This window comes from Marmota monax, unplaced genomic scaffold, assembly GCF_021218885.2.
Source record: "Marmota monax isolate L192 unplaced genomic scaffold, Marmota_monax_Labrador192_F-V1.1 WCK01_AAM20220418_F8-fsc00081, whole genome shotgun sequence".
NCBI classification, from domain to species: Eukaryota; Metazoa; Chordata; class Mammalia; order Rodentia; family Sciuridae; genus Marmota; species Marmota monax.
In genome coordinates, this window is record NW_026695234.1 from 1846474 (window position 1) to 1872588 (window position 26115).

The 26115-nt window shown below is 39.0% G+C and overlaps 1 long non-coding RNA gene across 3 annotated transcripts in view; it reads left to right on the forward strand.

Moving 5' to 3' along the window:
- LOC124088890 (uncharacterized) overlaps window positions 1-26115 on the forward strand; it is a 259076-nt gene that overhangs the window by 188717 nt on the left and 44244 nt on the right. For all 3 annotated transcript variants that reach the window (XR_009226172.1, XR_009226170.1, XR_009226171.1), the window contains one exon: window positions 10512-10596. This is a non-coding gene — a long non-coding RNA (uncharacterized LOC124088890). The remainder of the gene's footprint in view (window positions 1-10511; window positions 10597-26115) is intronic.

A 26115-nucleotide genomic window follows, 5' to 3' on the forward strand; every position in this document is an offset into this window, starting at 1 on the left:
ATACAAACATCCATAAAGCACGAAGCCCAAACCGGAGCCATCACATTGGCCCTTCTATAAAAGGCAGCTTGGGTCTCATACAGGACATGGTGACAGCTCAGTCCCTAATCTCGAGTGGGAAAATTCAGGAGACTAGCTGGATTTTCTAACATTTAATTTCCCCACTGATTACTATGATTAAGAGCCCATCTGGCACAGCCCATTTGTGAGTCTGCGTGTGCAGGGAAGTGGGAACCTAGTAAAGGCAGAGATCTACTAGGAAGAAAAAGAAAATGCACAACGGAGACGGTGGTGCCATTTTGGAGCCCTCTGCTAAGATGTTTAAATAGGAATGTTGTCGTATTAGCATTAGTGAGGCCAGTTGGCCATATGCTGTAAGAAAGGCAGTTAGTGTTTCTCTTTCTCGGGGCTTTCATGTTAGTGAGGATCTGGTGATGCCTTTGTCTGCCATGGATCTAGAGGGGCTGTGAACTACTGAGAGGAAAATTCAGCTCTGGTTGCAGCAGCAGCATAGCAACATCTCTACCTGCAAACTCTGTCATGATGAGCAATTGCTGGAAAGAAAGACACACAATTGTACTCCTGCTCATGGATGGCGGTGGTAATTTAGCCTGGGGGTGCCCTAAATCTTGTGATCCACTTGCTTTTATCCCCTACAAAGAAACTCTGAGCCAGGGGTGGAGGAAGCTATACATTAGCTCTCCTATCTTCATGGTTCTCAGTATAACAGCAGCTCCCAAATTCACCCACGGGCGGTCCGATCTCATAATCACTAATAGGACTTACAGATGTGCAGAAACTAAGGTTATGATGCTCAACTGAACTCCCGGATGGAGTTTCTCATAATTTTCTGTTACTCAGGGGATCTTACATAAACCTGTTCCAGACAGAGTTTTTATTGTACTTCATTTCTAATCTCTAACTAGGCTTCCCCTTGGAGGTCTAGCCTCTAAGTCTCCTTGCAAATTCCTCCTGTGGAGGTAGAGAGGCTCCTGTCTCCTGTGGTCACCACTTCTGCTAAGGGCTGCAGGTTCACAAGGAAAACTCATCAGCGGCTTGATCTTAATCCCTGGCTGCATGCACACAGGTCACTGAAAAACATCTGGCAGCCCTGACCCTCCATGTCCATTTACCAAATGCATTGAAAGTGGGGCGGAGCTGGAGAATGCATTTGTTGTCCTCCCTGGTGACAGAGGGGTGGACTAGGTGATAGTCTAACTTGAGCAAAACTTGTGACTCTTATCTGTTTTGCTCAGTTATAACAGGACTGGTGACCTCTATTCCCTGACGGCATGGTGTCCACCTTTACAACACCACAGTGCTCACTTTCTTAGGGCCCAGCCTAGCAAAGTGTCCCCTGACTCATCCTGGAAACATGGAAATAAGGTTGGATACTCCACACAGGTTGGAATCAGTACCTAATTGTCCATTGGAGAGCCCACCATGTCTCATTTGGAAGCGTCCTTCATATGAGTGAAAGACTGTCGTGGTCCTCTTAGCACGTGTGTGCTTTAGCACAGAGTTTTATACCTCTCTGTGCCTGAAGAGGAACTTTTCCTTGGATTACTTTCACCACAGCCAGAAGTTTGGCCTCCTGCTAGGACCGCAATCCATAGTGAACCCATGAATGTACAGTGAGACCTCATTTATTGGGGTTTTCTCAGGGACTAAGGTCCTCTGGTCCCTCTGTCTGCGATAGAATATCCTAAATAAAAGCAAGTTTGCTGATTTTATGTGCTGCCCAGCCATAGTGGTCTAGTGTCCTAGCAAGAGGAAGCCTGGCAGTATCAATGATGTAAAGTGGGAAGCATCCATAGCTGATTACAGTGTCCTCTCCTTGCTCCTGCCTCTTCCCACCCATTACCAGGAGCCTTCTAAGCTTCTCAGGAGACATGGATGTGTGGATCTGGTCCAGCTGCATTGCTCTGGGAGAGGTATTTGTTGTGGAATATATTGTCTTACATAGATTTTAAAGAGAACCAGAGAGAGCTAGGATTAATGGATTTGGAGGTTCCAGCTATACAGAAATTTCTTGTTTTCATGATATTTTTGCTTTCAAAAGAAACTTAGCTGTCAGTAGGCACACATATCCCAGAGATGGGGAACAGGGGTTATGAATTGTTTTGCTAGTTTTCTATTCTTTGCTCCGACAACATACAGTATACTCAAAAGTTCATGTGAATAACATTTGTAAGACTTTCTTCATGGAAGATAAAAATCAACCTGAACTTCTTTATGAGGTAGGATTTCTAGAGATGATATGATAATAAAAATAATTTTGAGACATCCAGAAATGTATCACATTAGAGGCTGCTTAATAGCTTATCCCCATTGTCATTAGAAAGACAAAGTCGGTGATAAAAGAAAAATTTAGGATCTAGAATTAAAGTCATCATACTACAGTGATACATGCCTACCCATGTTTATAGCAGCACAATTCACAATAGCCAAACTATGAAACCAGATTAGGTGTCCATAAATAGACGAATGAATAAAGAAAATGTGGTACATATATACTATGGGGTTTTATTTAGCTAAAGAAAAATGAAATTATGTCATTTGCAGGAAAATGAATGAAAATTGAGACTATTATTTTAAGCAAAATAAGTCAAACTCAGAAGGTCAAGGGTTGTATTTTTTTCTCTCACATGTGGAAACAAGAAGAGAGAGAGGAAAAAGAAAGAGGGTGTCAGGGATCTTGTGACATCAAAGGGAGACCAGCAGAGGAAAAAGGACCAGGAGACGGGCGGAGAGGAGGAAAGGGGAAGTGCAGGCCAAATTATATTGATGTGTTATGTACATGTATGAATTTGTAACAACAAATCCCATCATTATGTACAACTAGAATGTACCAATAAAAATGGGAAAAGAAAAAAATCTATTTAGGATCTGTGAGGAATGGCAAATACTTGGTAATACATGCCCTTGTCAATCTTCTTTCCCTACGGCAGGAATAACTTACTAAGTGTTCATAAAACTCCTTCTATTGAGATCAGACACAATTTCGGAATCCTTCTGGCTTGATATTCCAGGCACTCTGTATTAATATGTCAGAGCTGGCATAAGTGACTTAATTTGAAAAAAAAAATTAAAAAAGGTAGCATCAGAGTTCTTCATGGCATAATTAAAATGTTTCGTGAAGAAGTTTTTTACTCTCTGTGTGTTTTTCCCAGCCATTTTTGTTTACAAGTCATGTAGATGGGATTCAAGACTTGACTTTCCATATACCCCACCCATTCTTGTCTCCTACACTAAAAAGACCACACCATAATAAATGGGAAATATGATCCTGCCCTTATGAGCCATCCATGAGGTGATGTCTGGTTTATACTAAATGTCAGAAATAAATAATTTATATGAAATGAATAGACAGAGGTGATATTCGGGATTAATTCTACCCAAAATACCATCTTAACCACTTGAATGCCCCCAACGAACTCTAGTAATTTTAAAATTATCTGTTGATAACCACTTGACTTATGGACATATAGCAAACAAGTAAAAATATTACATAGGACACTTTGAACTTGATACCCTTTCTTCAGATCTTGAATTTGCTCTCTCCTCAGTCCTGTAGAAGTTCAGACAGCATTAAGAATTGATATATGGATTCCAGTCTGAGTCTAGATAGGCTAACCCACTTTGCAGAGTTGTGACACTCTGATTTGTTATCTTTCACTCATTATCAGAATTATACAAATGAACAATTGGATTGACTTGACAAGAATATACTGCTGGAGACTGATCTCAACTTTAATTGATCTCTGACACAACTCCTCAGGGTACCTGTATGGTCGTTTAGTTGGTGGAATGACCTACAATGGCAGCTGCTGTAGTACTGGTGGCTGGTATAACCTAGGGTTACAAGTGATACAACATGGTTGAATGACAAGTGAGGCAGAGTGGGAGAAGGGGCACCTCCAAATTCCTTTGGCCAGACCTAGGACCCTTTCACTAGCTTAGGGAGGTGAGAGGAATCTGAACTTCGATGCTGCCATTACAATAATAGCTGAGATTTGGAAAGACACTGATCATTGCTCTATACCAACTCTGCACAACACGGAGTGAAAATACCCACTGGATTTAGGATACAATTGGTGAATGATATGTAAGGCATTTTATAATCTGAAGTTTTAGCTCATAAAGGATGGAGAGGTAGAACATTCTGGATCTTACTATGCATACAGAGCGTAAGACTGAATCTCAGGGTGAAATAAAGCAAAGTCGGTTTATAGGATGTATAAAAGGTGTGGTCTTTGACCTCAAAGCTAGAGGTGAGAAATTTAGATGACAAGCATACAGGCCTGTTTATAAGTCTGCACATACATACAAATATTTACTTCTACCATGTTGAAAATAAAAGGGATGGTATTTTATTCTTTGAGACATATCTGGGCGGCATTTTAGTTTGCCGGTCACTGTTAATATGGCTAATTTTCTTTCCACATCTTAAAGAACAGGCTTCCTTAAAGATTTTTCAATATAATGTGAAAACTATATTTTAAAATCTGGAATGCCTCTGAATGAATTCACCCTTCATGCCTCTGATGCATCTTCCTTATAGCTAGCTAGCCTTGCTGTGTCCATTGCTTGATTACTAATATCATTCCTTTTTTTCCACAAAGGATTTTTAGGATTGGAGGGAGGGCAGGTGTTGGTATAATAAAAGGTATTTCATATGATTTCTGTGCTTTGGAGAACTTGAGGAAATCAACCTGTAAGGAAAAGCATTTGGGGGGCAATCTAGATGGAAAGGGGAACTCCGTTTTAGCACTAGTGGTTACACTGATCCTGTAAATTAATTCTTCCTCTCAAGATGTTATAGGATCATGCAGTGTCCTAACAAATATGTCTTCATATTAGGGTGAGACAATCCTTCCATCCCACCAGACAGGACATATTGGCCAACTGGAAACTAGGCAGAGTTCAGGCTATTGCAGTTTTGGGGACAAATAAAAAAATGCAAGTGTCCCTCCCCATTCCCCACGCTGTCAGGCCCTGTCACCTGTTGGGTAGGTCCACCCTGCTCATCTCTGGTCAGGTTCCTTTTTCATTTTGGTGGAGTCCCGATGGCTCTAAGGATATGCTCTGAGGGAAAAGGTCATAAAGAACTCCAAGGATCCCTCCTTCCCTAAAATCAAGGTCTCAGTTTCATGGAGCCCCATGTGCAAAGGGTGTGTGAGAAGAGGTAGTTGCAGGACTCTGTGAATGGCAGGAGCAAAGCCTCCATTTTGCTAGTTTAAGAGCTGCCTGGCGGCCTTATTTCAACTGAGGCAGCACAGCTTGCTTTAGCCTTGAAGTGTGAAAACCAAATAAAGGTTGGCAGAGCGAAGAGATGGAAGCGGCAAGCCTTCTTGGAGCATGAAGAAACACACCGCAGAAACTTCTCCTATTCCTTTATCAGTAGGCTGTGCCGTGGCCACCCCTCCAAGAATGGCAGCCTCATTAGTGGGTTTAGTGGGGTTGCCCCTCAGTGGAGCTTTTCTGTTATGTCTGGTGGACAAATGTTCTGAACTTCCCTAATTTTGGAAGGGATGGCACAGATGCCTACCCTTCAACTACTTTGGTTTCTGTTTGACTAATCTCACCATCATGGTGAGGCAGAGCCACTCTCATGCACTTGTACATGTACATGCAAATTCACGTACATGCAAACACACATGCACACAGGAAAACACACCCAGCACACACAAATGTGCATGAGTGTAAATGCACAAACATACATACATATTGTGAATACATATAAAAGGACACACCTGTACACAGACATGCACAGAACCACATTCAAACACATAGGCACACATGAACACACATAAACACACAGAAATTCCCACAAACACATACAAATACATACACAGATAAAACTTTGGCACACGTGGTTTATCCTAGCACCCTGAACAGTGATTTGGGCTTTTTGTTGTCTACTTTCTCGCTGTTCTGGGGAAAATTGTAGAAATTCTAATACAGGAGGCTGAGAAAAGAAAATATTGGCTTCTACAGTACAAACATCTCTGTGTGGAAAGAAAATGTTAATTTCCCCCTAAGTCAAATGTTGACATGCATCAGCTGCTACTGAAGATGTATCACTGTGGGAGAAGTTCTCTGCTCCCCAGAATGGAGAGCAGTCGGGACTCTCTCCTCTGAAATCCTCTCTGGCTTAGAATTCAAACAGGTTTGAGTTCGAGGTTTTAGGTGTTGCCCCAGTTTGTTTTCAAAGAGCTGATCTCAGGGACACCCTCCTGAGCAGGGGAAAAGGGGGCAGACTTCCACTTTGTGATATGCACTGCTTTCTACAGAAACCTGGGCGCCTCCACCGTCATCTGTAGCTATTTGGGCTCTGCTTACGTCTGCCAGGGGACACAATTTTAGCAGGACATGTGGGGCCAGGGTGTCAAGGGGCACGAAGAAAGGACAAGGGATCAAGGGGAAATTTCCAGAGCTAGATGCTTTACCTATCCCTTTGCCCACTAGTCCCAAAATACAGTGTCAATATTCTTCTTTGTTCAACACCTATATTTTAAAAATTCCCAATTAAGATTTTCTTACTCTCTCCCCACAACTAGTGTCACACACACACACACACACACACACACACACACACACACACTTTTAACTTGTTAAGTTTGAAAGATGATGATATCTACAACCAGCGAGCTTTGCCAGTCTGCATGGTTAAGGCCAAGATTAATGCAGAAGGTTGGAGCAGCGTTGCCGCAGAGCTGCGTGCTCAGAATACAAGATGGAGCGCAGGGGGAAAGGCCAGGAAATATGTCTGTGCTTGGAGTTTACACAAGTCTCCTTAGCAACTTGTCTGAATTTATTTCTCCCTTAATGTGTGTGGGTTTCTTCCAAATCCTGAGTGAAATGGGAGTCGAGTCTCTAACAGCCCATCTCCCCTCGACTGGGGTGCAATTGTCGCGTTTGGTGAGGGAGGCTTTCACTTCCTTACCAGCCGCCCCCCACCACTGAGGTGGCTCAGATCCTGTGCATTGTGACTTTGTGGACTCTTGGTAGCTTTCCAGAAACCCACATCTCCATGGGGGAATGCTAGAGCCTGTTTTTGATGGCCACAGCTGTGCAGATTTCTGCCGCAGCCTCGCTGCTCCTAGTGCCCGCTCCCGTGTGTGGCATATGTGTGAGTGTGCCTGTGTGTACGCCTGTGTGTTATGAAAGAGGGCAGGAACAACGGAGCTCCCTCCTTTTTCTGTCTTGCTTTAGTTCCTTTCTCTCCTCATCCTTCCCTCCTCCCAACACAAAAGGCCCTGTAATTCTAATTAGAAGATGAATATAAAGCTATTAGACAAAAACAGACTTTTAACGATTTATGTCACTGGACTTGCTTCAGGGGGAACCACCCTAAGTACTGCAGTGCTTTTCTCTAAAATTGCTTTACCTTCAAACAGCCCTAGGGGAGCGACGATGCTGCCTCATTGGAGCCAACACAGAATATAAATCTTAATATTTCTCTCTTTTGCCCCCTCCCATTTTAGAGTCAGGGGAAAAAAGAAAAGAAGAAACCTAGCCAAAAAATGTTAAGGTTTGATTTTGGCTCTTTCACAAACAGATGTTGCTTGTCATTCTGCTGTTGTTAAGCAGGCACCAGATTGGACCAGACAGCAGTGGTGTGTGTGTGTGTGTGTGTGTGTGTGTGTGTGTGTGTGTGTGTGTGTGTGAGAGAGAGAGAGAGAGAGAGAGAGAGAGAAAGTCTCTCTCTGTGTGTTTGTATTTGTGTGTGTGTGTGTGTGAGAGAGAGAGAGAGAGAGAAAGTCTGTGAATGTGTGTGTGTGTGTGTGTGTGTGTTAGGGATGGATGAAGGGGGCTGGCAGGAAAAAAAAAAAAGACCCAAAACAAAAACTTGGACTTTGGGGAAAGTTGAGAGCAAGAGTAGGTGATGTGGGTTAGTACATTTTCTTTCCAAACTTTGATTTGGCAGAGATTGTTTAAAATCATATTCTATTTGATTGTTTCTTGCTGTTCAACACTTGTTTTCATCGAGTGTGGAAATGAGAAGGCCTGGGAGCCCTAGGGGAGCAAAGCTGGACACCTAGGGTGAAATGCAGAGAGAGGGGTTGGCGGCTGTCCTCTCGGGGAATCTGTGCCTGGGCAGAAGGCAAGGGGCTTTCTGCTTCAGCTGAACCTAGTTCTTGGGTTTGACGATGGCTTCCTTTTTGTAAGTCTCATTGTGGAGCTTCCAGGCTCTTCTTTACCTTTCTCAGAACAAGAATCCCATTGTTCTACAGTTACAGGTCTGAGGAAATACTCAATTTATACATTGCGAATCTCTTTCCTTGGGGGATCTAAGTAATCTAATGCTTTATTTCTGTACCCCCACTTTCCAATCTAATTTTGGTATGCTTTCTCAAGGGCAAAACAGCTTTGGATGAAGAGTGTTAAAGTGGGATGGTGTTAGGAGGCATTCCTGCAGCGTGGAGTTCACTTATATTAAAGAAATGGCAGACATCTGATTTTAAAAATGATATGTCTCCTGTTTCTACGTCTGAATCGGGGTCTAAGCAATTTTTTTTTCATTTTAATCCCCATTCCCCGCTTTATTAACAATATAATCAGAAAGGAAGTTGTAGATTGGCACCATTGCATTTTAAAAAGGAAGAAAAATTGTCTTCATGAGCAGACTTATTCCTTTCCAAAGCGAAAGTATTCTCCCTGAGCCAGCTGTACACGGAGCAACTTGTTACTGGCAAAGTCTCTTTTTCTTTTGTTTCATCAAGTGTGTCCAAAGCAGATTTACCTCCTATTTCTCACTCTTTAATGGTTGATCTCTATTACACATCTGTTGTAAGTGAACATTAACTGGGTTTAGATCTTTCAATTACAAAAAAACAAAAAATCCACTATTCCAATAATCCGAGGGCATCTTTTGTTTGAGACCAATCTCTTACTCTATCATGCTGTTCGTCGTTCATGTCTCTTTTCTTGAGTGGACCTACATATGTTTTCACTTGTCATTTTCCATAAAATATTTATTTTTTTTAATATGGGAGTGAGTGGTGGGAAGATTATAAATACCAATTTCTAAAATTCCCTTTACTTGAAAGGAACATGAAACCATGGCTTGGCTTCGCCTTCCTGCCCCTCCTCCCTTCTGGTCAGTTTTTTTTTTTCCTCTCTCTGAGTAAAAGAGAATCAATTCAGCCTAAACTAGCTGGCTTTGGTACTGCCTTGTGTCCATGAGAGATGCCCCCACACAGTGATCTGGTACCCCTGTGGCAAGGTCACTCAGAAAAGTATGGTGTGTCAAGATGCATGGCCCTAGTGGATTACCTTGGAGTAGCAATTGCTAGATGAGCCTCTCTTGTTGAGATGATAGGATCTTTTGGCAAAAGACAGGGGCTGCGTCTGAAAAACTGCAAAGCCACGGGGGACCAAAAACTAGGTGTCTCTCTGCTTCATGAAGTTGGGTGTCAGGATGAATGCCCAAGAGTAGATGGAGCACATTGACCCTTTCCTTCCCTCCCTCCCTCCCTCCCTTCCTTCCTTCCTTCCTTCTTTCTCTTTCATATTCCTTTTATCTTACCCTCCTTCCTTTCCTTCCTTCATTGAAAATTGTTCAGCCAAATTGCTCCATCTCTCCAAGACAAAAGAAGTCCACTGAGATTTTCCACAAGACATACATCTTTAAAAAGAGAAGGAGGGGTGAGGGGCAGAAAATCTTCCTGTTGGTGTAGTTCTGCTGACATCACCATGGATTTGGTGTTCAAGTCCACTGCCGGGCAAAACTCAAATAGATTTTCCCCTTTGCAAGCAGCTGCACAGTGAGTTCAGTTCGCCTCCCATTAGTAAAGGAACAATGAGGGAAAGGCGAACTCCACGTCTAAAACATGGCCAATGAAAGACATTGGAATAGAAGCCAAGAATCCTGCTGCGGTGGGAAAGGGATAGACTCTGAATCCACCACATTCAGATATCTGCTCCTTTTTAACATCCCTATCAACAGAGAGAGATAATGACTCCGGAATCATTTTTGAGTCAAAAAGTTAAGATTGGTGTCGCAAAGATCCTATATCCCACCAGGTAATCACAACCTTGTTCATTGATTATACCTTAACTATTCTTCTTCACTATTGACACCCTGTTTCTTAATCAGGTTTAGCAAGTGAGCAATTTGGCTTGAAATACTGGAATTCGGGAGTATTCTGAGATTTCACATTCCTATTTGATTATATTTCTGGTAAAATTGTTCTCGGGGTCTGCGGTAGCCAGGGAAATTCCAGGAAAAATGTGAAAGTAACTTATTTGCAGAACCTTTTTATTATGCATAGTTTTGGAAAGCAAGTAAACAAAATGCTTCCCAAGGTTTGTCTAGAAATCCTTTGTTTCAGTTTTTGATGTTACTTTTTACTCTTGTTCTGGCATTACTTCCAATTTAAGTTTGCAAAAAGAATTGGGTAACAAGAAAGAAAGGAGGGAAGAAAGAAGAAGACAAAAAGCAACCAGAAAACAAGAATCTTGATGCCCCCCCCCCCCAGTATTTTAAATGTCTTATTTTTCAGATGCGGGTGAATGATTGGAAGACATTGACTTAGCAAGATGGAAGCAGGTTTAAAAATAAAATTCATAAGAAGTTATCTTTTCCAGGTAAGGGAGTTTTCCTGGAATTTCCCCCAAATCTTTCATTCCCTAAATTATTACAGATTTTTGGGACATACATGAATGGGTTTAATTAGAAAGAACAACTATATTTTAAACATAATTTTAAAAAATAGCAACCAGTTTTATAATTTTCATAGCCAATGAGTGGCGCAGTCACGGCATATTATCCAATGGAGTTCAGAACAGTTTTTAAAATTTATTACATAATAGTACTTTCTTCTTTTGACAATGATTTAGGAAGAACTCATTTGAAATCAGCAGGCACTGTCCTTATACTCTGTGGCTATCTTGGGTATTTGAATTCAAAAGTGTAATGATTAGAGGATTGGCTCTAAAAAGCCTACCAGGTGTTCTGGGTTCTGGAAGAGAGGGCTTATATGTTGCAGGATGACAATGTTGATATTGTAACTGTAGTCTAAGTTAGTCCTAAATTGGTAATACTATATGGCACTTTATGGAACTATGCCAGTACGTTCCCAATGAACAGGGTTTAGGCTTAGCTATTATGATACAGAAAGTTTCCTTTTAGTGTCAACAGAAAGATGTGAACTATTTAAAAACGTTTGATAATATAAATAGATATTTGTTTGGTAAATTATCTTGCCTTGCATTTGCCATTGTCTAAAGGCATTAGCTTATATTTTTTAACTTACGTATTAGTATTACTAAGAGAGCCCCCACAGAATCTTGCTTAATGAGGCAAGCCAAAATTTCCTCTGAAAAGCATCCTTATTTTCCATCTTAACACAAAGAAGGTCTTTGAAGAAGGTATTCTATTACTATTTCAGGAAAAATATCTATCTAAACATACCCTTACTCTACCCTACTAGGTCAGTATATGATTCAATTTGATCCCTCCTCCTCCTCCTCCTCCTCCTCCTCCTCTTCCTTCTTTTTTTTAGTAGCCTGGGTGATTTTTGATTGCTCTTTCATTTTTATTTTTTTTTTAATTTAAAACTTTGGATTGTTCAGAAGCTAACATTAGCAATTACCCTAGCAAAACAGAGTAAATAACTTCTTTTCATCTTATATTTGCTAAAGAGAATGATATAAGATGCCCCCAATTGAAATACAGCATTGGCATCCTTTCTCTGGGCTTAAGAGAAAACCATACAAATTCATGAAGGTGGTTCCATTTTGACAGATCTTAGTCCACTGCTAACAAATAATGCTTTATATTGTTTTAATAAACATGATATAGATTGAGTATCCTTTATCTGAAATGGTTGGGACCAGAAGTATTTCAGATTTTTAAAATTATTTTATGGATTGGGAATATTTGCAGATACTTTGAAATAACTTGGTCAGGGGATCCAAACTTAAACACAAAATTCATTTATGTTTCTTATAGACCTTATTGCATGTACCTGAAGCTAATTTTATACAACATGTTTGGTGCACCTGCTTTTGGACTGAGACCTGTCACTGAGTTCAGATGTGGAGTTTTTATTCTTATGACATTATGTCTGCTCAAAAAGTTTCAGGTTTTGATACATCTAAGATGTTGGATTTTTGGATTAGGGTTATTCAGCCTGTAATAACAATTAGTTCTTTTTATTTTGGGAATCTGTTCATATTCCCTTCAGTTTTAAGAAGAGCTCCTGTGTCCCATATATTTTAACAATCCTTAATGTTGTTCAAAGTGTTCATCTTTAAGTGCCCATGGCCCTTTTTTGGTACCTGAGATTGAACCAGGAATGTTTAACTACTGAGCCACATCAAGAGCAGCTCCCCTTTCTTTCTTTTCTTCTTCTTTTTTTTTTTATTTTGAGACAATGTTTTGCTAAGTTTCTCAGGGCCTTGGTAAATTGCTGAGTCTGGCTTTGAACTCTTAGTCCTCCTTCCTCAGCCTCCCGAGCAGCTGGTATTACAGATTACAATCAAGTACCACTGTGCCCAGCTCTGGCCCTATTCCTCTGTCAGAGAGATCAAAGGAAAATAAGAGTCTCCAGGCTTATTTTTTAAAATATTTTATTTTATAAAGGAAATGAGCATTTTAAAATAAACTAAGTAAAGACATTTCGGGGTTTCTCATGTGGATACTCATTTTCACTTGGCTGTTGTCACTTCTGTGGATCTACAAGACAAGCCTCACAGAACTACAGATTACAGTTTGGGCAACTTCTGCAGCAACAGCAGGCTCCAGGCAGTTGCACCCAGAGCTCACTAGAGATGATGTAGGCAGACAGCAAGGTATCCCCAGATGGGTGCATCTCAGTCCAGGTCTTCCTACTATTGTTCTTCTATTCTCTTGATTTCACCTTCTAGATGTGTATATAGAACCTGATCTTTTCTCTGAATAATACCCCAATTCACTTTTTATCATTTTTTGTTGTTGTCAGGAGAGCTTTAGTTTATCTCTTACATTCTTGAAAAAGGAGTAAAGTCAATTTGTTAAAGTCAAGGGGATTATTTTGAGAGCCAGGATCCATAATCATAGCTAACAAAATTTGTAAAGGTCTCTTTTTAGGTCATTTCAAAGGATGGAAGTATGAGCTTTTCCCAGCACACAGTGAGGATAATTATTTAGCTTTCCAAACTGTGAGTCTTCGTACTGATGATTAAGACTAGTTCTTCCATAAAACTCATAGGAGGAGTCATTCCTACAAGTTCATTGCCTTGGATGTCCCATTCTGAGATGTAGAACACAGGCCTCCAAGAAAGAATGATACGGTTGACAAATGAAATCCTTTTATGAGAAGGAAACAGATTCATTTCTCATACCCTTGAACAGTGTTGGGGGTAGCAATTATGTAATTTCTTTTATGGTTTGAATTTTACAAAATATACCTAAACATGTCCATTGTTGATATTTGGACCAATAATAGGGGCAAGGATGGGTGGGGGTAGGAATAAAACAACAAACTTTCCCTGAAGATGAGTCTTCCAATTTAATATAATTATTTAATATAATTGCATCCCCTCTAGAATGGTATTCAGAAAATGCTCTTTCAAGTCTGATGGTAGTTTTTACTAGTTTATTCCGGCTGTTTTCTATAATGTAAATAGAAAAGGGAAGTTTCACTATTCTATTCCATGCAATTACAAGTATTTAAAAAAAAATGATCCTGTACTTGGGCCTTCAGGTGTTTTCTATTTACAATTTAAAGAATTTTTCTTTATTATGTTGATTTGCCATATTGACATTACTTTGCCCACATCGTGCATTAAGGACTGAATAAATGAGGATTCCATTTTTTATAAAGTAAAATGATGAGGTTTGCCTAAAACCCACCATATTGTGGAGAGAGTGCAAACCTAGGCAGGTACTTGGGAGAGAATAGGAGATTTTGCCTAACTTTTGCCCTTTTGAGGGCGGGACTAAATCCTTTTCCTTTCTGGCATAAAATAATTGAATGGCCTAACCGTGTTGGACTAATGGTTTTAACATTTTATTTTCAGACATGTCAAACCCCCAAACGAGAGAAGATGCCGAGGCCTGTTGCCACAAACCCGTAGATCCGAACTTGTGGTGATAGTCCACACAAGCTTGTGTCTATAGGTCTGTGTCTGGTAGGCAATTGCACAAGCCATGGGCTTTGCCTGTGTGCCACCACTATCCCTTCAGTCTTATCCTCCCCCCTCCCCTTAGTCTCCTTCAAGAGAGGTACAGATGGAAGGTGGGCCTCAAGAGGAGGAAGGAGACCTTTTGTTCTGAAATGGACAAGGTTAATTAATAGGCTTGCCCTCAGCCCCGCTGACTGCTCTCACCTGGTCTCAGCTGTCAAATTAGGAGGCTGGGTTGCAGGTGAGGCTGCAAGAATTTGAGTGATTCAGACAACTGACTGTCGAGTGATGAGTAAATAGATAAGCGAACAAGGGTTCATTTTGATTCCTGGAAGCCTGACTAATTGTTTGCAAAGCTATTATGCTCTTTTTGGAAAGTGACAGAGACTGGTTTACAGGACCAATCTTAACTCTGGTTTGTATTGTTACTTTGTTGCAATTCCCCCCTCCTATTTTTTTGCCAAGTTTAGTCCAATCAGTCCTTATTTTAATAAAAGAGTTGACCCAGGAGAATGGATAATCTGCTTAACTATTTATACTTCTGTATATACCCAGAAGGATAAGAAGAACTTTTTAGTTAAAAAAAAAAAAAAAAAGATATGGCCTGTTTAGATCCAAACTCATCTTTGGTCCCAACATTCCCTGGTCAGAGCTGTTTTATAAGTCTTTATCATGTTTGAAAGGCTGGAATGAAAATAATTTTATCCCTTTGCCTCTTAAATGTCACCATTGTGCCAGGATTGGAAAGCCAAGCTGACCACAGATCAAAGCAATACTGGCTATATTTGTATCATTCCAGCAATGTGAGCTGAGGATTCTGTAAACAGAACCCAGGGTGAAAAGTTGATCAGATTTTGGATGCCTCTTAAACTTATACTCCCTTTTGTTTAAGCACAGAAGCATAGTACCAGGAATTCCCTTAAGTTATTTGTTTATTTGTTTGTTTGTTTATGAGTGTGGTATAGCCTCTTCTAACAAAGCAGAGTCAACCTGTAATAACTGGTGCATTAACATCAGAAAAGAGTTTGAAATTCAGGTGGATACATTGTATCTCCTCTCAAGAGTTGCATTGTTCAGAGAGACCTAGAACTTTCTTCTGTCATGTATTAGGAAGGACAGAATGCAAAGCTCTATAAATACTAGACCAAGAGGGTAGGTTTTTATGCCTTTCTTTTGCGTGGCATAAAGGGGGCTGTCTGTAGGTCTCAGCCCTGAACTTGCCAAGAAGTCATTGCTTTAATATGGAATGATGGCAGATTACACCCAGAAGAGAAAGACTGTCCTCATTGGTGTATGTCATGTGTAATTGTTTGCCCAAGGTCTTCATCCACCCAGTAAGCAAACAATCTACTTGGTTGGGTTTACGTGCCTCTTTGAAGTGGTTGGCTTGGAATGAGTAAACTCCAGCAAATGAACCCGGCACCTCCACTGGGTAAACATGTGTTTGATATGGGCAATGTTTCATCTCTGCTCCTCATCCCTCTAACCTGCTACAGTTAAGTGTGCTGCCAGTGGGATTAATGGTGAAGTTTATGGATCCAGGGACCCCGAGCTCCCAGCATTATCTGCACAGGAGCAATACAAGGACTGCAGGATGGACTGTAGGTACCTGCAGGATTGTTTCCTTTAAGGAGTTTTTGTAGATCCATTTTCCCAAGAACAAAGATCATGTAGGACACCTACCTTTTCAAAGTTTCTGAAAGGCCTCAAACATTATTTGATTCATCTGGTTAAAAAATATTCTAGTGGAAAGCCCAAAGCCCCTGGACCCTGGCCATAAGAAACAGGATATTAAATATTTTACATGATGATGAAATTCAGTGTTTTTCCCTTCTTCCATGTTCATGAATGAATGGTTCTCTAGATTTTAATTATTCCGTTGGGGCTCCCTCAGAGTGCACTGAATATCCTACTTCAGGAAGCATGCACAAAGTAAAATAATTTCAGGACTTCCCCCCCAAAAGACTCTGAAAATATATTTCATTAGCCAGTTTAGTATGGAGTTTTGGAGAGAAGGGATATAAAGTGAACTCATTTTATAAAAATTCTCAAATCATCACATTAAAATATATTTATTAACTTTAGATTTATTAAAAAAAATTCTTGTTTTAAGAATTGTAATTGATAAAACAAGTCATTACCAGAGACTGGGGAGGGAAAAATGGATATTCAGCTTAGAAAAGGTTTCTTATATTTCAAAATTAACAAATGAGTTTCTTTACATAGGAAGAAAATGACATGGATATGGTAGAATTCACTTTAAATTTTAAATTACTCTGTTTTCTTATTTTTGCAATATTCTTACCAATTCCTCAGTATTTGTTGGGTCCTAGGGATCCTTGTCTTCTGACTATGGTTTTTAATTTAATCAGATATTACTTAGCCTCTCCATTTAAGATTTTAAAAGCTCCTTATGCTTGCAGTAGCATTGAAATTTTACAGAGAGGTCAACATGAATGACTCTTTGAAGATTTTCAAATATTTATTGGCATCTAACATGGTGCTTAATAAAGTATGAGTTGGAAAAAGACTATCTTTCCTTTTCGACTACCTTTCCATAATGCTAGGAAAGTTATGATGCATTCACTCACATATTCATTTAACCAACCTTTGTGATTGTTTACTTGATGTTAATCACTTTGCTAATGGACAGAGATATAACTCTGGATTCAAAAATACAGATTATTTGGTCAGAGACTCCTTTACCAATTTGTATGTCAGCCATACAGACATGTGTTTTAATGAGTCACATGTCACATGTCCAAATTCCAAATACCTAATCAAATATTAAGTATGTTCCCTAGTGGAGAGTCCTCTTGTTTTCTTAAACCCACACACCTCAGCTTTGTTTGAGATGTATTCGACTCCCTTTGGGGAAGCATTGCTGGTAGTCCTTAAAACCTCAATATTTCATAGACTGAGAGTCTTTTTACACATGTTCAGAGTATCTATGGAAGACATTTTTTTTTAAAGTTAAAGAATACAAAAGATTCTCTAAACCTAACGATATTTAACTGCTATTATCCTATAAATACCACTTCTTATTTTATTTTTAACTTTCACTTTTCAATAAGAATTTTATGACATCATTTCATATCATAATTGCATGTTGTTATTACATGCCTACAAATATTTACACTAATTATGTAATGAGCCATAATTGCACTAATACATGATAATGGGCTAAACTCAGTGTAAATAAACAAGGAAATTCACACAATCAAAAGAGCAAGGTATTGAAAACTATTACTCTTCTAGGAGCAATGTCTTTGTATTGTTGACCCCAGAATAAGAAGGTACATGGAGAAAAATCAATTTTTCCGTTTCCAGGTATTTAAAAGCTGTCTAAGCTGTATGCTTAGACTGATATGCCTCCATCCTAGCGCATCAAAACTGGTCCTCTCTTTGTGATATCTTACTAACTGTTGCCTGACTTTCTCCTGCCTTGTTTTCCATTCATATTTATGTCCTGAATGTTTATAGAATCAGGCAAATTGTCAATGCAGAGTAAATGAAAGAAGTTCAAATAAAAAGGAAAGAAAATAAATTGTATTTTATTTTAGTGTCCTAGTGAATTAAATCTTCTATATAAGTCAGCATCTAGAGGCAGAAAACTAAAAATATTTCATGAATTTCGATGTGCAATACAGGATTTAAAGTAAACTGACAGAGACAAATTCATGCATTCTGATATATTCCCCCCTCTGGAATCTTGGTAGCAAATCCACCTCACCAGGAATGATGTTCCAATGTAAATGGAAGGACAAGGGACTGGACATAAAAATTACCTGGCCCTTAACATCAGCTTTATACCAAAGTTTATCCATTCACGCATGCATTCTTTTTATTTGACAAAGTTTTTTTGTTTTGTTTTGTTGTTTTTTTTTTTGTTTATTTGTTTTTTAATCTTGTACCATGTGCCAGGTACTAGCCACACACAGTACTGGATTTGCAAAGGTGAATAACATGGCCCCATCTTCACATGGCTCAAGATCTAGTGAACGAGACACACTGATAAATGGTAACACAATAGATTGAGGGTTAAATTAGAAATATGTACATGAAATTATGAGAATATCACAGGAAGAATTCTTTGAGCTAAGGAATGAAAAATGAATGGAATTTGCTTGATAAAATTAACTTCCCAGTCTTTGAACTCCAACAAAAATAAGATAACTTTAATCTAACAGAGGCAACACCCCCACACCCCCACACCCCCCAAAATAGCCCAACCAGGAAGCTGCATGAGAGAATAGGTTTAGAAAAGTTTTGGGGGAAAAGTCGTTCTTTTACATGCTGGTGAAATTTCATAAATAAACACCAACTCTACAGCATTTGGATTGGTCCTTTGAACATAATCAGTGTGATAAGAGTCCCACGTGTTCAGTATTCCTCTATCTCCATTTGCCTATCATGTCACAGACTTCACCAGGCAATGTCAGAGTCTAGCTAACCAATGAAGAGAGGTGAGAATTATGTAATGATGTGATATAATATGTAATAGATATGATGAATACTGTTGGGAGAATGTTCAACCTGGCTTCTATATGATTTGTTTATCTCTACTTTGCTCAAAATCCTGTTTTATCTTTTTACCATGCTTTAGTTCAAGCCATTTCCCCCTGTTTATTGATCCTGTAGGTTCCAGTTTTTCAGTTTTATAAGAGAAACATTTGTTTTCCTCATATTCTTTTTCAATTGTCTAAGTTTAAATATGGATCTACTTTTCTATTCCTTCAATGGATACCAGAGGGCATTAGACTGGTCAGAACTGCAACATTACTATAATTTTAATGCATAAAAAAGATATTCAAGAAGACCAGTTCCAAATGTTTTCTCCCTTCCTGTTTACATAATAGCCTCAGGCCAAGGTTCTTGTGTTATTTTTTCCATTATCAGACCCTTAGATGTGTTGTCTCTTATGAATGGCCCCAATAGGTGATAGCATGAAGAATCATTATAAGACTAACTTGAAATTTCATCACTTAAGAAATAGTAGCTTTCCAGCCATTGTGACTGCATGTTCCCAGGTTGAGGTAGTAGGTTGTATAGTTTAGAATTACATCAAGGGAGATAACTGTACAGCCTCCTAGCTTTCCTTGGGTCTTGCACAAAGCAACATGGCAAGAATGATCATGATTCCTCCGGGCATTATTTTCCTAGGAAAGCCTATAAAAGGTAAGATTGGGAACAGTTATTTACTGGTAATTTAGAATTCAGGTTTTGTTTAATTCTTATACTCATGTGTGTTTTCATGTTCAGTTTCTTTAGTTGGAGTTTGTTTTGCCAAACATGTGAGCCTTTAAGGGATATGTTATACCACTTATCTGTTGTCACAATAATGCTGCATAATAAACAACACAAAACCTCAGTGGCATATAACAATCAACATATATTTAACTCATGAATCCATGGATTAGTGATTTAGACTGTACCATTTTTCTGGTCTTGGCTGGGCTCATTCATTCTGGCTGTGTGTTGTAGGATGGGATGCTAGGATGACCAGGGCAACTCAGTTTTGTTCCTCCTATCACTTTCTCCAACAAATTAGTCCTAGAACATCATGGCGAAGGATTAGGACCAAGAACAAAGAAAGGCCAAATGGCTTGAGGATCTTACAAGCATCTGCTTGCTTTGGGTTTGCTAATATCCCATTGATTATTGGAAGTCACGTGACCAATACTGGAGCCAGAGTGGGAGGTACTGCAAAGTTTCATGACAAAGGACATAACAAATTTGGGCCACTTTTGCAATCACTTTTCATTTTCTTGGATATCACCAAATTGAAAATAGTTCTGATCCTTCCATTGGAGGAAGCTTCCAAGTTCAAGAGCCATGTTTTTTAATTCACACTTTGGAACTTAGGCTTAGCTGATCTTTGAATTGTATTTTATACGCTTGTTGATGAGATATACTCCAATCCTATGTAAAAAAAATGCCCAAAGACTAGAATGGTAATGATATGGCTTTTGATTATATCAGAATATATGCATGATCATTTCTTGGTGATAACCAATGTCATGAATGATAGACATGTCTCCTGTCTTAGACTGAACTCTCAATCTACAATGAACTTATGAGCAGCAAAACCAGCACTAGAATCCAACTCTGTCAGGATAGAATTGATTCAAGTTCAGGTGCTTTTCATCAGAAAATAAAGACAGGTAGTGAGAAGGTGTGTAATGATTTAATGTAATCCATTTTATTATTTTCTGGTAGTTTAATATAATCACAGTATATGTAAAAAAGAGAATGGTTTTGCAGTCCATAAGTATGGTTTTCTCCCCCACCCTCTCTCTAAGCTACCTTCAAGAAAAGATGAGATCCCTGTGTTACATTTTGATTCCATGCCCAGATGTTTCCATGGGGAGTAATTTGTGATTTTTGCATCACTAAAAGGTCAAAGATAATGAGTCTTAGTCTGATGATAAAGTACAGCAAAAGGTTTGCTGGTATCTTTAGGCCACCCTGAAACTTCTCAGCCGAACTAAGAGCAAGACCCAAAGTCTCCTGTACCATTTTAACTTCTTAGCTCCTTCTTTTATCCTTTAGAAGAGCCTTTGGCCTGGCTTTAGAAGACAACTATCATTATTTTGTCATATTTATTATGAGTTTGACATGAAACATATTTTTTACCTGTATCTGTGTTGAATAAGGGTTTACGTATTAAACATCTGTAGCCACTTGACATATAAGGACCTACTTAGGGCTGTTTATATATTCATAAGTCTTTTATAATATCAAGTTATCTTCTTGTACAATACAATAAGGTCCTCTCATTTTCAGTGGCATAAAGTGAAGTGGATTCATGTACTCTAAGAGCAAATTAGTGTTTGGGATGCCCTGCTTCTAAAGACAAAGTAATCTGACTGTATTTCTACTGACTTTGGTAATAAGGCTATATCTGCCAGAATTTAAATAACACCTTAATTGCCTTCAGAATGGCATAGTGTCTTGGAGCTCATACTGATGTGTTTTTTAGCCAATAACTTATGGTAGGACAAAGAGTTTGGGAACTGCAAAGAAAATAAATTGTGTCGGAGGCCACTTTAGTCACATCTGAGTATCAATTTCAGCAGTAATGGATGGGTAAAGTATTTTCCAAAATGATTCATTCCTTGTCTTCATTTTGTGAAAATGTATTCTGTTTTCTTCAAGGAAACTCTTTTCTGAATTTTATGTAATTGACAGTCATTTGTAGCCTCAGAAATCCCAAATACACCATTAATACAATGGCCACAATATCTTCTGAAAATTAATTTTTAGGATTTAAAAAGGAAAAAGAAAGTTGAAGCAGGCTTTATTTTCAAATACCATCAAGAAATTCTAATATGCCTACTGGTGGAAGAAATATTATTTTGATTTTTCAGAATCTGTTCTTTTAATCCAGCTATTTTCTAAGGCACTGACAAACTTCAAAACAGAAAAGTATTGCTGGCAACTTGACCTTCTTCAAATAAGGAATGTTTTGCTAATGCAATGTAAGGATATTGGCCAGTTCGAAGAGTGAGTGTATGAACTTTCTTGAAGATAGGTCATCTGTGCTTTTTAATTTTCAGGCATCAGCTTCTATTTTACTTAGTTTATTAGAAGAGATTTTAAAACCATCACAGGATAATGCCATTTTTGCACTGGGTATGTGTGCACTTCCAAAGACATTCTTGTAAGGACAAACATTAAATCTCTCAGAGTGGGCCTTGGCTTACTGCCTTCTCTAAGCTCTCTGGAGATTCGGGGAGAAACAAGGAAACTAAGTTTTTCTTATTTCAACCACTATATATTTTCTAAATGTCTAGTGTAAACTGTGAGTGGAAAAACACCCCATTTTTTGACTGTTCTTTCTCAGCGACTCTTAAAATAAAAATGACATGATCAATGCATGGGGTATAGTCTTGGGTAGCTATAATCAAATACTTAATTTCAGGTATCTAGGTAGTTACTCTGGGGAAAAGAAATCTTTAGGAATGTACATCAATTTCTCCCTTTAATTATAGTCAAAGAACCTACCTTTTAAGTAGATCTTGTTTTCCCCCCTCCCTACAATACAAAACCCTAAGACACAGCACTATGAATGTTGTATTTTAAAAAATAGAGACATTATGACATTGAGCATGATTCTAAACATCTTCAAATTAAAATAAGCACTCATTCAACAGAAGCATCTTTCAATAGCACATGTAAAGAGAATCCACCTAGGAGTATGAGTGCTGGTACCCATCCTGATTCGGCCATTTAAACTACCTGAACTTCTTTATGCACAGATGCAAACTCATGGAATGGAACTGGTTAATTTCTGAGATACCTATAATATTGAATATTTTGCAACTTTGGGGGCCATCACTCAGGAATCTTAGAGTGCAGTGAGTAATCTTAACCACTTAGCCTCCATATTCTCCTGTCTTATAACATGGGAAAGTATTTTCCCAATTTTGTCCCATACTGTCAAAGAGACATGGGCAGATGATAAGGAAGCGTTTGCAGTGATGTCTACGTGAAGCTACTAACACTGGAGGCAATGTTAAGACAATGGAAAGGGTAGCCTAAGAAATAGTAAATATGAGTCCCCTTGTTCCTTCCAGGGCTTGCAGATCACTAGGGTAATAAAGAAAAGTAAATTAGTTTCTGCCAAGTTAATGTCTATGATCAGGCACTGAATATCACTTTACAGTGTAGATTATCTCAGTGGTGAACAGGAGGGGGAATATGTCAAACACACCATCTCCTTTCCCTGGTCCCATTTGTGCTCTTTCTGAGCAAAAATTATGTGCTTCATGCTCTACCGCCAACTGCAGTATGGAGCACATGAGAGCTTCTGTGGCCCTTCTCAACCCTTTTACATCAGTCACAGAACTCCCACTGTTCTGTGCTAATGCAAAATGCAATAACGTTTAGCATCAGGACATCTCTGAGTCAAGAGGTTAAGGGAAAACACATCTCCCATTGTGTTCCTGCAGCTCTGATACTGTTAATGGCGAAAACACCATGGAGACAAATAGATCTCCCTTTATTCAGGAAGCTTTGAGTGAAGAGAAAATATATATGACATCTTTGCAGCATGAGAGCCCTCTCTATATGGTGCATTAGGGAGGGTGGAGGAGGGGAGAAGTTCATGGAACCTCACAGGTGATAAGGCTTGAGCCTTATCTAGGGGAGGATTCTGCCTTCTGCGTTTTCTTTCCATGGCTTTAATAAGTCCTTCCAGTTCTAGCAGAGGGAAATGAGGTACAACCTTTCAAGGCACAAACAGGGAAAGAAGACTCTCTGAATAACCATTGCAGAAAGCATGATGGGGTGTTTTCTACAGTGAGACCCAAAGTGGTGGATGATGACCTAGCTGTGACTTTCTTCCTTATCCTACTTCTGTGCATCTTGACTCTCCTCTGTGCTATTCAGGTATAAGGAAGGTGAGTCAATCTATTTTAGAAAGGAACCAAGGCTCCCACAAAAATCAATATGTTATGATTACACTGAAATTTTTTCACTGGGAAATTTCTTGAAAGTAGACTATGTGCTCTGTGTGGCCATACAAAAAGTTTATATTTGTGATCTTATTGTTCACTCATTTGTGAGAACCCGCCAGGGAAATCTTAGTTGGGATCACTTCTTATTTCCATAGGATGTTAAAAAAGTCTTTCCTTTTTTATATCTTTTATTGTTTACGAATTGTGATCCCAAACTAAAATCAAGATTTTCCATTTCCTCAAAACCTGAAGAATTATTCCCTCTTTGTTCCAAACAAGAAAAAAAAAATCTGGATCAAGAAAACATTTAGGGGTTTATCTTCCCAGTTTAGCTCTACCAAATAACCATCAAATTTTCCTTGTTATTTATAGTCTTTGAAACATTTGGTGGACATACATTGTTGATTACTGCCCAGTCCTGCTGTCAGACAACTACTCTGGCTTTGAGGACTGGGACAGGGGAGACGAGTGAGGATGCAGCTTCTCTCATGGACCTGGAAACTTCCAGATATACTTCCCAGACAGGCTGATGCAGTGTTCAGTATTGATTCCGTTGCCTCTAAGGCAGCCAGATTTTATGTATAAAAGTTCAACAAGCCCAGGATGGAGGGACAGGAATTCCAGAATGACTCATTGTTTGATGAATAAGGCCCTGAGTGTTCTGTGGTTGCCATTTTAAAATTTGAATAAAATGTATAGAATTCAAATCATAACTTGAATTCCATATTGGGACAGATCATGCTCAGTGGTAAAACTGCAGTGTTATAGTGATCTGCTGCTTCGGGTCAACTGCTAACCAGCAACTTCAGCACATAAATGGCACACTCAAGATGTATGCTCTAAGCCCTCTAAGGAACTGGGAGTTTTAATCTATTTGTAGCTTTTTATTATTGAGTAATGAACTGCTGCCAAAATACTGGAACCAATATGCAAAACGTGTATTAAATCAAGCATAATTAAAGGAGAAAATCTCCCCAAAGACTGAACAGAAAGGTACAAAACACATTTATGGGAAGTAAACTTTTTATTACCTGCTATGACCAAGGAGCAGTTTTCTGGTTAATCATTTTAATAGAATTGCCATATATGAGATGCATGAATGACCAGTTATTAAAATACCTTCTGTTTAAACCTAAGGCTCTACTAAGCACAGTTTAACATTTCTTAAGGTTTTTAAGTGATTCAGAATCCTGTATGCTTCAAGGTCAGCATTACAAAGCTAAATTTATCTCATATAGTTGTTTGACATGTAAAAGCGCCAATTATAGACCTCGGCTTGGCAGAATATTGGCTAAACTAGATTTTTACCATTTATGTTCTATGAGTTGAGTTGGAAGCTCATGTTAGCATTGACTCTCTGATTTCTTCTGATGGGAAAATGCCAAAATGTTCTGCTACAAATTAAATATTACTCTTAACTAATCTACCAAAATGTTTAGTTCTGAACACAGCATACCCATTACCCCATGACCTCAAGTGCTTCTAAGTGGAGCCGCCTCGGTTGGCTCCCCCTGCCTTGCCAGCTAGTCTCCACCTTGTTCTATCCTGCTTGTGCTCTTTGCTCTCAGAAGCTAACTTCAGGCATGGCCTCAACCTTTCCCTCCTGCCACCCTCACCCCATCTGCTTCTGAATGGGTTTGGTGAAAGAAAGTCACCAAGAAGAAGTTGCAAGGAAAGTAGAGAGAGTTTAGGGTACTAAGTCCCCTGACTGTCTCCCTGCTGGCCATGGGTGGGCCTGGCTTCATTTCTTACTGAAGGAGTCTACCTCAGACCATTCCAACTCTTAACTCCAGCTTCTGAGAGCCACTCCCTCTCCTTGTTCTTTTAGTCCTGGGCTGCTCCTGGGACACCTCACCATCCTTGTTGGTCTCCCCAACTTTGCCCAATCTTTGTAAGTAATCCTTGCATTAAACTTCCCTCAGTTTCCCCATCTAATGTGCAGTTTTGTCCTGATTCTGATTCAACATCTAAAGTCAGCATTAGGCCAGATAGCACAAGTTAGAGTCACTCACTTTATATCTTGTGTGAAAAATGAGCAATAAGGGAATTGATATTTATCTTTCCCATGATATACCATAAGCTCTGGATGGACAGGGACCGTATCTAATACCTCCTTTATAATTCTTCACAAAAATCTGGCAAAAGGCTTAACTCACAGTGCATGCTCAGTGCACATGGAAGGTCTTGAGAAGTTACTCCAAAATCCTCAAATTTGTTACAAGCTTAAATGGAATGTAACCTCTTGACTCAGGATATAGACAGAAGTCAAGGGCCATGTTATTATTTTTTTCAATAGCATTTCTAATGTAATATAATCTCACTTGATGCAAATATATCATACTGATGCTAGAAATTCTAACTCAATAAAATTAGAAGATTTTCTTCATGGGTCAGGTTGATTTGTGTTTAACGGATGAGAAGTAATTTTATTTTAAAAGTTTAGATTAATATTTCTTTATATTATCAACTCATCCCCTGCAACTTTCTTTTTCTATCTGTGTGTTTGTGCATGTGTGCGTGTGTGTGTGTGTGTGTG